Source organism: Oncorhynchus masou, chromosome 24, assembly GCF_036934945.1.
Source record: "Oncorhynchus masou masou isolate Uvic2021 chromosome 24, UVic_Omas_1.1, whole genome shotgun sequence".
NCBI classification, from domain to species: domain Eukaryota; kingdom Metazoa; phylum Chordata; class Actinopteri; order Salmoniformes; family Salmonidae; genus Oncorhynchus; species Oncorhynchus masou.
The window spans coordinates 114,542,270-114,555,321 of record NC_088235.1 but is presented as its reverse complement, the minus strand read 5'-3'; positions in this window follow the sequence as shown (position 1 = coordinate 114,555,321).

The window sequence follows — 13,052 nt, the reverse complement described above, 5'->3', positions numbered from 1 at the left end:
TTCCATCCAAATTCACATAGAAATGTAGTTGTAGTCTAAGAAGCGGTAGATCTGTTCTATGTCCTTTGTCAACTTTGTTATTGTTTCAACATGAGGTTTTACAGCTTCAAACAAATGATCATAATCTTGTAAAAAAAAAATGGAAATGAATAGATATTTGATCAAATAGTAAAACATTTCAAATGCAGCCTGAGTGCTTTTTCATTCATGACATTTTTTTTCTCCAAATAGAATATTAACCTCATTCACCTCAGTGAGTCATATCAGACAGGGCTGGTTTCTGGTTTCTGTTTCACCACGTATGTTTGCCATGCAAAGCAGTTTGTTTGCATGTCCTGGATTCAATGCAAATCATGATAACTGTACAAGGATCCTTGATTTTGTGCATGCATTCTAAGTAGCCGTACAATAGTAGTGTTATAATAATTTGTCTCACTTAGTTTTAGTCCCAGGTGGCACCCTATTCCCTACGTAGTGCACTACTTTTGACCAGAGCCCTATGGCACCCTATACCCTACATAGTGCACTACTTTTGACCAGAGCCCTATGGCACCCTATTCCCTATATAGAGCACTACTTTTGACCAGAGCCCTATGGCACCCTATTCCCTACATAGTGCACTACTTTTGACCAGAGCCCTATGGCACCCTATTCCCTATATAGAGCACTACTTTTGACCAGAGCCCTATGGCACCCTATTCCCTACATAGTGCACTACTTTTGACCAGAGCCCTATGGCACCCTATTCCCTATATAGTGCACTACTTTTGACCAGAGCCCTATGGCACCCTATTCCCTACGTAGTGCACTACTTTTGACCTGAGCCCTATGGCACCCTATTCCCTACGTAGTGCACTACTTTTGACCAGATCCCTATGGCACCCTATTCTCTATGTAGTGCACTACTTTAGACCAGAGCCCTATGTGATACAGTCTGACTGTCTGTTTCCACAGCTAGGGTCGTCTGACTGTCTGATTCCACAGCTAGGGTCGTCTGACTGTCTGATTCTATAGCTAGGGTCGTCTGACTGTCTGATTCCACAGCTAGGGTCGTCTGACTGTCTGATTCTATAGCTAGGGTCGTCTGACTGTCTGATTCCACAGCTAGGGTCGTCTGACTGTCTGTTTCCACAGCTAGGGTCGTCTGACTGTCTGATTCCACAGCGAGGGTCGTCTGACTGTCTGATTCCACAGCTAGGGTCGTCTGACTGTCTGATTCCACAGCGAGGGTCGTCTGACTGTCTGATTCCACAGCTAGGGTCGTCTGACTGTCTGTTTCCACAGCTAGGGTAGTCTGACTGTCTGATTCCACAGCTAAGGTCGTCTGACTGTCTGTTTCCACAGCTAGGGTAGTCTGACTGTTTGATTCCACAGCTAGGGTAGTCTGACTGTCTGATTCCACAGCTAAGGTCGTCTGACTGTCTGATTCCATAGCTAGGGTCGTCTGACTGTCTGATTCCACAGCTAGGGTCGTCTGACTGTCTGTTTCCACAGCTAGGGTTGTCTGACTGTCTGATTCTATAGCTAGGGTCGTCTGACTGTCTGTTTCCACAGCTAGGGTCGTCTGACTGTCTGTTTCCACAGCTAGGGTTGTCTGACTGTCTGTTTCCACAGCGAGGGTAACAGGGGGAGAGATTCAAGTTAAATACAGATTTACCACACTTTTTTCTGGTCTTTAGATCATAACAGTGTTTGTCTCTCGTAGATTTGCCAAAACCACCTACCGGTAGTGGGTTATCTTTGCTTCACCAGATGAACGTCTTGGAACACAGTTTGGTGCAATTTTTTACTTTGGTTTGGTTTGTGGTCGCAACAGGCTCGTAAAAAGTGTCGTTGAGTTTGAGTATCCATGAGGATCTTCCTCTTGTCTGTTTGGATGGCTATACAGGACGAGTCTCCCCTTAAACACACCAAACTAAACATTATAACGGTATGTCCTGCAGAGATAATCAAGGGATCCTACATGCCAGACCATATTCTAAAACGCCCTGTCTCAACACCGCTGGGTGTGGTGGATTGTAATTTAAAGGGAAAAAGCCTGTTGTCACCTTGCTGTGATACATGGCTGTTGGCTCCTATAACTGCTTTACGGCCATGTAATCAAGGCAAGTTGCCACCATGACAAGAGGTAAACTTTCACTTGATAATAACTTTTGATAAACCAGTTAGCTACATTGACACCGATGCTTATCATCTAGATAAATGTTCACATGAATCGAGTTAGCAATGAACTCATGTTTGAGCATGTTTTAGGATAACTCTGTTGTTGTGGTTGTCACCATTGTCAATTCCTTTAAGTTGTTGACCCACTCTGTGTCTTGATGTTTCAAGCTGTATCTCTGCCATCATATAGGACCACCACATCTGTATACCACCAATGCCACATCTAAGAGTTAACAGCAACCATGTGTCAAGCCTGTTGTCACCTTCACAAGACATAGAATCTGCTGCTGTTTTTTAATCAAACAATGAATTAGAGGTTGTATGCAGTCCAGTACAACAAGGAGGAGTCTAACACAACAAGGAGGAGTCTAACACAACAAGGAGGAGTCTAACACAACAAGGAGGAGTCTAACACAACAAGGAGGAGTCTAACACAACAAGGAGGAGTCTAACACAACAAGGAGGAGTCCAGTACAACAAGGAGAAGTCTAACACAACAAGGAGGAGTCTAACACAACAAGGAGGAGTCCAGTACAACAAGGAGGAGTCCAGTACAACAAGGAGGAGTCTAATGCAACAAGGAGGAGTCTAACACAACAAGGAGGAGTCTAACACAACAAGGAGGAGTCTAACACAACAAGGAGGAGTCCAGTACAACAAGGAGGAGTCTAACACAACAAGGAGGAGTCTAACACAACAAGGAGGAGTCTAACACAACAAGGAGGAGTCTAACACAACAAGGAGGAGTCTAACACAACAAGGAGGAGTCCAGTACAACAAGGAGAAGTCTAACACAACAAGGAGGAGTCTAACACAACAAGGAGGAGTCCAGTACAACAAGGAGGAGTCCAGTACAACAAGGAGGAGTCTAATGCAACAAGGAGGAGTCTAACACAACAAGGAGGAGTCTAACACAACAAGGAGGAGTCTAACACAACAAGGAGGAGTCCAGTACAACAAGGAGGAGTCTAACACAACAAGGAGGAGTCCAGTACAACAAGGAGGAGTCTAACACAACAGGGAGGTGTCCAGTACAACAAGGAGGAGTCTAACACAACAAGGAGTCTAACATAACAAGGAGGAGTCCAGTACAACAAGGAGGAGTCCAATACAACAAGGAGGAGTCTAATGCAACAAGGAGGAGTCTAACACAACAAGGAGGAGTCCAGTACAACAAGGAGGAGTCTAACACAGCAAGGAGGAGTCCAGTACAACAAGGAGGAGTCTAACACAACAAGGAGGAGTCCTGTGGTAGACAACATATATCAATCAGTATGACAAGCCAACCTCTACTCATCTAAAGATGATGTGACGTTCATAAAATTGGGTACAGTGTTATTAAAACAAATTACATTGAGATGGTATATTTATATTTATTATTTATTTATTTTATTTATATTTATATGTTATATTTCAAGCGCATGACAGGTCCTTAGATCTGTGTGAGTAGCCTAATGGGTGAAGGTTAAAAACAAAAAGCATATTTTTTCTCTTAGCGTTTTTCTGTACAACTTCAGAGGGTTTCTACAACTGGTTACCTTGTGCTGCCTGGGAGCAGTTTTGTAAACTACTTTTCACACCACACATTAATAGGAGTATCAGTAGAACATCAAGCGTGTAGATAAACCCAGAAGATTGGAGCCCATTGTGCAGTTAGTTTCCCTGCCCTGGGATCCCCTTAGGGTGTATACAGATTCCAGGGCAACCTCACTGGAAAGGGCATCTCCTTTGTAATGAGCTTATTCGTCTGCTTTTACTGGCAATGCATAGGCCCGCTAGTCCTGGTACTATGTCTGTCAGAACTGAGTTCAACACAGAGACACTGGAACAAATCAGAAAACAATCCTCCCTGAATCTAACCCTGTACACTGATCAAGTGGCAGGTGTGTTGTTCAGCTGAGAGTAAATGATCAGATCTCTGTGAAGTAGACATGCTATGGTGGGGGATAAGGGACAAGGGACGACTGATATGGAAGTCTACGGTACTGTATGATAAATCAAATCAAAGTTTTTTTTGTCACGTGCGCCGAATACAACAGGTGTAGTAGACCTGACAGTGAAATGATGAATACAACAGGTGTAGTAGACCTTATAGTGAAATACTGAATACAACAGGTGTAGTAGACCTGACAGTGAAATGCTTACTTACAGTCTCTAACCAATGGTGAGAAAAAAAAAGTGTGTGTGTGTGTGTGTGTGTGTGTGTGTGTGTGTGTGTGTGTGTGTGTGTGTGTGTGTGTGTGTGTGTGTGTGTGTGTGTGTGTGTGTGTGTGTGTGGGTAGGTATAGAAATAAAACAACAGTAAAAGGTCATTTGAAAATAAGAGTAGCAAGGCTATATACAGAAGAGGCTACATACAGCAAAAAGAGGCTATATACAGTAGAGAGGCTATATACAGCAAAAAGAGGCTATATACAGTAGAGAGGCTAAATACAGTAGAGAGGCTACATACAGCAAAAAGAGGCTATATACAGTAGAGAGGCTATATACAGTAGAGAGGCTACATACAGCAAAAAGAGGCTATATACAGTAGAGAGGCTACATACAGCAAAAAGAGGCTATATACAGTAGAGAGGCTATATACAGTAGAAAGGCTATATACAGTAGAGAGGCTATATACAGCAAAAAGAGGCTATATACAGTAGAGAGGCTATATACAGTAGAGAGACTACATACAGCAAAAAGAGGCTATATACAGTAGAGAGGCTATATACAGCAAAAAGAGGCTATATACAGTAGAGAGGCTATATACAGTAGAGAGGCTACATACAGTACAAAGAGGCTATATACAGTAGAGAGGCTATATACAGCAAAAAGAGGCTATATACAGTAGAGAGGCTATATACAGTAGAGAGGATATGTACAGTAGAGAGGCTATATACAGTAGAGAGGCTATATACAGTAGAGAAGATATGTACAGTAGAGAGGCTATATACAGTAGAGAGGCTACATACAGCAAATAGAGGCTATATACAGTAGAGAGGCTATATACAGTAGAGAGGCTATATACAGTAGAGAGGATATGTACAGTAGAGAGGCTAAATACAGTAGAGAGGGTATATACAGTAGAGAGGCTATATACAGTAGAGCCTATATACAGTAGTGAGGCTATATACAGTAGAGGCTATATACAGTAGAGAGGATATACACAGTAGAGAGGCTATATACAGTAGAGAGGCTATATACAGTAGAGAGGATATGTACAGTAGAGAAGCTATATACAGTAGAGAGGCTATATACAGTAGAGAGGATATGTACAGTAGAGAGGCTATATACAGTAGAGAGGCTATATACAGTAGAGAGGCTATAGACAGTAGAGAGGCTATATACAGTAGAGAGGCTATAGACAGTAGAGAGGCTATATACAGTAGAGAGGATATGTACAATAGAGAGGCTATATACAGTAGAGAGGCTATATACAGTAGAGAGGCTATATACAGTAGAGAGGTTATATACAGTAGAGAGACTATATACAGTTGTGAGGCTATATACAGTAGAGAGGCTATATACAGTAGAGAGGCTATATACAGTAGAGAGGCTATATACAGTTGTGAGGCTATATACAGTAGAGAGGCTATATACAGTAGAGAGGCTACATACAGTAGAGAGGATATATACAGTAGAGAGGCTATATACAGTAGAGAGGCTATATACAGTAGAGGCTATATACAGTATAGAGGCTATAGACAGTAGAGAGGCTATATACAGTAGAGAGGCTATATACAGTAGAGAGGCTATGTACAGTAGAGGCTATATACAGTAGAGAGGCTATATACAGTTGTGAGGCTATATACAGTAGAGAGGCTATAAGAGTAGAGAGGCTATATACAGAAGAGAGGCTAAATACAGTAGAGAGGCTACATACAGTAGAGAGGCTATATACAGTAGAGAGGCTATAAAGTAGAGAGGCTATATACAGTAGAGAGGCTATATGCAGTAGAGAGGCTATAACAGTAGAGAGGCACAGTAGAGAGGCACAATGCAAATTGTCCAGGTAGCCATTATTACCTGTTCAATGAGTCTTATGGCTTGCTGGTAAAAACTGTTGAGAAGCCTTTTTGTCCTAGACTTGGCACTCCGGTACCGCTTGCCATGCGGTAGTAGAGAGAACAGTCTATGACTGGGGTGGCTGGGGCTGGGGTCTTTGACAATTTTTAGGGCCTTCCTCTGACACCGCCTGGTATAGAGGTCCTAGGGAGATTAGCCCCAGTGATGTACTGGGCCGTACGCACTACCCTCTGAAGTGCCTTGCGGTCGGAGGCCAAACAATTGCCGTACCAGGCAGTGATGCACTCGATGTTGCAGCTGTAGGATCTCAGGACCCATGACAAATCTTTCTCTTTCTCTTCTGTAGGGTGTTCTTTATATTCTATAGGGTGTTCTTTATATTCTGTAGGGTGTTCTTTATATTCTATAGGGTGTTCTTTATATTCTGTAGGTTGTTCTTTATATTCTGTAGGGTGTTCTGTATATTCTGTAGGGTGTTCTTTCTATTCTGTAGGGTGTTCTTTATATTCTGTAGGGTGTTCTTTATATTCTATAGGGTGTTCTTTATATTCTGTAGGGTGTTCTTTATATTCTATAGGGTGTTCTTTATATTCTGTAGGGTGTTCTTTATATTCTGTAGGGTGTTCTGTATATTCTGTAGGGTGTTCTTTCTATTCTGTAGAGTGTTCTGTATATTCTGTAGGTTGTTCTGTATATTCTGTAGGGTGTTCTTTATATTCTGTAGGGTGTTCTTTATATTCTATAGGGTGTTCTTTATATTCTGTAGGGTGTTCTTTATATTCTATAGGGTGTTCTTTATATTCTGTAGGGTGTTCTTTCTCTTCTATAGGGTGTTCTTTATATTCTGTAGGGTGTTCTTTATATTCTGTAGGGTGTTCTTTCTCTTCTATAGGGTGTTCTTTATATTCTGTAGGGTGTTCTTTATATTCTGTAGTGTGTTCTTTATATTCTATAGGGTGTTCTTTCTCTTCTATAGGGTGTTCTTTATATTCTGTAGGGTGTTATTTCTCTTCTGTAGGGTGTTCTTTCTCTTCTGTAGGGTGGTCTTTATATTCTGTAGGGTGTTCTTTATATTCTATAGGGTGTTCTTTATATTCTATATGGTGTTCTTTCTCTTCTATATAGTGTTCTTTATATTTTGAAGGGTGTTCTTTATATTCTGTAGGGTGTTCTGTATATTCTGTAGGGTGTTCTTTCTATTCTGTAGGGTGGTCTGTATATTCTGTAGGGTGTTCTTTATATTCTGTAGGGTGATCTTTATATTCTTTAGGGTGTTCTTTATTTTCTGTAGGGTGTTCTTTATATTCTGTAGGTTGTTCTTTATATTCTGTAGGTTGTTCTTTATATTCTGTAGGGTGTTCTTTATATTCTGTAGGTTGTTCTGTATATTCTGTAGGGTGTTCTTTATATTCTGTAGGTTGTTCTTTATATTCTGTAGGGTGTTCTTTCTCTTCTGTAGGGTGTTCTTTATATTCTGTAGGGTGTTCTTCATATTCTATAGGGTGTTCTTTATATTCTGTAGTGTGTTCTTTCTCTTCTATAGGGTGTTCTTTATATTCTGTAGGGTGTTCTGTATATTCCGTAGGGTGTTCTTTATATTCTGTAGGTTGTTCTTTATATTCTGTAGGGTGTTCTTTATATTCTGTAGGTTGTTCTGTATATTCTGTAGGGTGTTCTGTATATTCTGTAGGGTGTTCTTTATATTCCGTAGGGTGTTCTGTATATTCTGTAGGGTGTTCTTTATATTCCGTAGGGTGTTCTTTATATTCTGTAGGTTGTTCTGTATATTCTGTAGGGTGTTCTTTATATTCCGTAGGGTGTTCTTTATATTCTGTAGGTTGTTCTGTATATTCCGTAGGGTGTTCTTTATATTCTGTAGGTTGTTCTGTATATTCTGTAGGGTGTTCTGTATATTCTGTAGGGTGTTCTTTATATTCCGTAGGGTGTTCTTTATATACCGTAGGGTGTTCTGTATATTCTGTAGGTTGTTCTGTATATTCCGTAGGGTGTTCTTTATATTCTGTAGGGTGTTCTGTATATTCTGTAGGTTGTTCTGTATATTCTGTAGGGTGTTCTTTATATTCTGTAGGGTGTTCTTTATATTCCGTAGGGTGTTCTTTATATTCCGTAGGGTGTTCTTTATATTCTGCCGGTTGTTCTGTATATTCTGTAGGGTGTTCTTTATATTCTGTAGTTTAGCTCATAATAAAATAGATGACGTGGACTGGGAGGGACCTGATCCCAGATCAGCACTTATGAATACGGGCCATGGTCTTCGTAATGCCACTTCCCTCTCTCTTTGTTCACTAAAGCTCATCAATGAAAACTCAGTCCTGTCAGTCAGAGAAGATCAAGATCGTGAAAGATATGGACGCTCTGCCATATCATAGACACCGCCTACGTCCCAAATAGGACCCTATCTCTTATTTAGGGCACTACTTTTGACCAGGGTCCATAGGGTAGTGCACTACTTTTGACCAGGGACCATGTAGGGAATATGGTACTAATCAGGAATGCAAGCCACTGTTCGACTCCAAAAACAGAGAGTGGATAACCACAACAATAGTGTGGAAGACACACAACAATAGCGTGGAAGACACACAACAATTAGCGTGGAAGACACACAACAATAGCGTGGAAGACACACAGAAGACACACAACAATAGCGTGGAAGACACACAGAAGACACACAACAATAGCGTGGAAGACACTCAGAAGACACACAACAATAGCATGGAAGACACACAGAAGACACACAACAATAGCGTGGAAGACACTCAGAAGACACACAACAAAAGTGTGGAGGACACACAGAAGACACACAACAATAGCGTGGAAGACACTCAGAAGACACACAACAAAGCGTTACCCTGTAGGCACTAGTCAAACAACTCCCAATCTAGATGACCAATCAGATAACACCTAATGAATTGTAAAGCTAGTGTAAATATTCATTAGTATGATAGACGGAGCCAATCCATGCCTGCAGCTCTTAAATGGTTTATAGAATCTCAGCGTCAAACAGAGACAGAGGATCTGCAGATCAGCTCCAGTGCTTCATGGGTAAACTTTTCAAATCTGTTTTTTCTATCTGTGTACATCTCTATTCTATCTGATCTGCTTTCAGAGTTTTTATTATCATGAAATACATGTTTATAGCTACGGTTGATCATTTAGATATTGCCTTAATTTGTCTGGAAAATAAACAATGTTTCTATTATAATTTTTTATTTATTGACAAGCTAGTACAAAAACATTGCAAGAAGGCTGCTTTCAATGTGCTTTTAACATTCGGGTTAATAAGGATTTTGGGTTAAACATGGCCCGTACTAAACTCTGTTAGAGTGAAAGGAACATGGTGTTCAAGGAGGAGGTTGAGGTAGAGTTTTTGTTTGGGAGAGATTAGAGGCTCGATGACGATCACAGGAAACATAGGCGAACTGGTCTATTGGTCTGCTGGTATTTCATAGTGCTGTATATGTGTAATGCCCCCTATATAAAGTCCATGTTGCAGTGGTTTACTTGGTCCTGTGTCCCAATGTTTGAGCTGGCTGAGAGGCTCCTGGCAGCAGGAATGATGATGCTGGCAGCTCTCAGGACGGGAAAGAAGCTCTCAGATGAAAATGGACTGTCAGGATATCGCTCGCTCTCTCTCTCTCTCTCTGTTTACCTCTCTCTCTCTCTCTCTCTCTCTCTCTCTTTACCTCTCTCTCTCTCTGTTTACCCCTCTCTCTCTCTCTCTCTCTCTCTCTCTCTCTCTCTCTCTGTTTACCTCTCTCTCTCTCTCTCTCTCTCTCTCTCTGTTTACCCCTCTCTCTCTCTCTCTCTCTCTCTCTCTCTCTCTCTCTCTCTCACTCTGTAGCTCTGCTATGTTCCTGCTGGAGGTTACACACTGCCTTGACCTAACCACATCGGGGAGGTTTTACCATTGGCCACTCCCTTCACAGTAGTATCAAAAGGTAGAGAGAGCCTTCACAGTACTATCAAAAGGTAGAGAGAGCCTTCACAGTAGTATCAAAAGGTAGAGAGAGCCTTCACAGTAGTATCAAAAGGTACGGAGAGCCTTCACAGTACTATCAAAAGATAGAGAGAGCCTTCACAGTAGTATCAAAAGGTAGAGAGAGCCTTCACAGTACTATCAAAAGGTAGAGAGAGCCTTCACATTAGTATCAAAAGGTAGAGAGAGCCTTCACAGTACTATCAAAAGGTAGAGAGAGCCTTCACAGTAGTATCAAAAGGTAGAGAGAGCCTTCACAGTAGTATCAAAAGGTAGAGAGAGCCTTCACAGTCATGTTTCAGTCGTGGAACGTCTACCAGACTAGGTTATGCAGTGAGTAATGACATATCAAGAAACAATTTTGAAATCCAGGTATGACAATTTAAATTCAACACAGGTGCTCCATGACCTAGAAAAAACCCTGCTGAGATGAAAGAAACAACGGCATGACGCAGCTCCGGTGATGTAACTGATCGGGAGGTGTGAACAGAAACAGCTGCGAAGAGAGAACAAGAGAGCCGACACCAGACAGCTGAACCTAACAAGGCGTCCTGTACTGTCATCGCCCCTGTTGTTCCATTCAACCCTGTGACCCAGTCAACCCTTATACACATTCAACCCTGTTACGCTGTCAACCCTTATACACATTCAACCCTGTAACACTGTCAACCTGGTCTCTCGCACAGTGTGTTCACAGGTTCTGCTATTCTAATCTTCTCTCTCTCTCTCTCTCTCTCTCTCTCTCTCTCTCTCTCTCTCTCTCTCAACATTCTTGCATTCTCTCTCTCTCTCTCTGGACATTGTTGCGTTCTCTCTCTCTCTATGGACATTGTTGTGTTCTCTCTCTCTCTGGACATTGTTGTGTTCTCTCTCTGGACATTGTTGTGTCCTCTCTCTCTCTCTGGACATTGTTGCGTTCTCTCTCTCTCTCTCTGGACATTGTTGTGTTCTCTCTCTCTCTCTCTATGGACATTGTTGTGTTCTCTCTCTCTCTCTCTCTCTCTGGACATTGTTGTGTTCTCTCTCTCTCTCTGGACATTGTTGCGTTCTCTCTCTCTCTCTCTCTCTCTCTCTCTCTCTCTCTCTGGACATTGTTGTGTTCTCTCTCTCTCTCTCTCTCTCTCTCTCTGGACATTGTTGTGTTCTCTCTCTCTCTCTGGACATTGTTGTGTTCTCTCTCTCTCTCTCTCTTTGGACATTGTTGTGTTCTCTCTCTCTCTCTCTCTCTCTCTCTCTCTCTGGACATTGTTGCGTTCTCTCTCTCTCTCTCTGGACATTGTTGTGTTCTCTCTCTCTCTCTCTATGGACATTGTTGTGTTCTCTCTCTCTCTCTCTCTCTCTCTCTCTCTCTCTCTCTGGACATTGTTGTGTTCTCTCTCTCTTTGGACATTGTTGTGTTCTCTCTCTCCCTCTCTGGACATTTTTGTGTTCTCTCTCTCTTTGGACATTGTTGTGTTCTCTCTCTCTCTCTCTTTGGACATTGTTGTGTTCTCTCTCTCTCTCTGGACATTGTTTTGTTCTCTCTCTCTCTCTGGACATTGTTGTGTTCTCTCTCTCTCTCTCTTTGGACATTGTTGTGTTCTCTCTCTCTCTCTGGACATTGTTTTGTTCTCTCTCTCTCTGGACATTGTTGTGTTCTCTCTCTCCCTCTCTGGACATTTTTGTGTTCTCTCTCTCTCTATGGACATTGTTTTGTTCTCTCTCTCTCTCTGGACATTGTTGTGTTCTCTCTCTCCCTCTCTGGACATTGTTGTGTTCTCTCTCTCCCTCTCTGGACATTGTTGTGTTCTCTCTCTCTCTCTATGGACATTGTTGTGTTCTCTCTCTCTCTCTCTATGGACATTGTTGTGTTCTCTCTCTCTCTCTCTCTCTCTCTCTGGACATTGTTGTGTTCTCTCTCTCTCTCTCTGGACATTGTTGCATTCTCTCTCTCTCTCTCTCTCTCTCTCTCTCTCTCTCTCTGGACATTGTTGTGTTCTCTCTCTCTCTCTCTCTCTCTCTCTCTCTCTGGACATTGTTGTGTTCTCTCTCTCTCTCTGGACATTGTTGTGTTCTCTCTCTCTCTCTCTCTTTGGACATTGTTGTGTTCTCTCTCTCTCTCTCTCTCTCTCTCTCTGGACATTGTTGCGTTCTCTCTCTCTCTCTCTGGACATTGTTGTGTTCTCTCTCTCTCTCTCTCTATGGACATTGTTGTGTTCTCTCTCTCTCTCTCTCTCTCTCTCTCTCTCTCTCTCTCTGGACATTGTTGTGTTCTCTCTCTCTGGACATTGTTGTGTTCTCTCTCTCTGGACATTGTTGTGTTCTCTCTCTCTCTCTTTGGACATTGTTGTGTTCTCTCTCTCTCTTTGGACATTGTTGTGTTCTCTCTCTCTTTGGACATTGTTGTGTTCTCTCTCTCCCTCTCTGGACATTGTTGTGTTCTCTCTCTCTCTTTGGACATTGTTGTGTTCTCTCTCTCTTTGGACATTGTTGTGTTCTCTCTCTCCCTCTCTGGACATTTTTGTGTTCTCTCTCTCTTTGGACATTGTTGTGTTCTCTCTCTCTCTTTGGACATTGTTGTGTTCTCTCTCTCTCTCTGGACATTGTTTTGTTCTCTCTCTCTCTGGACATTGTTGTGTTCTCTCTCTCTCTCTCTGGACATTGTTGTGTTCTCTCTCTCTCTCTCTATGGACATTGTTGTGTTCTCTCTCTCTCTCTCTCTGGACATTGTTGTGTTCTCTCTCTCTCTCTATGGACATTGTTGTGTTCTCTCTCTCTCTCTGGACATTGTTGTGTTCTCTCTCTGGATATTGTTGTGTTCTCTCTCTCTGTCTCAGTTTTCTAACTCCCAGTGTTTCTCTCTAACTGTTGAAAGACCTGACAGGACATCTTCATAATTTTCCCT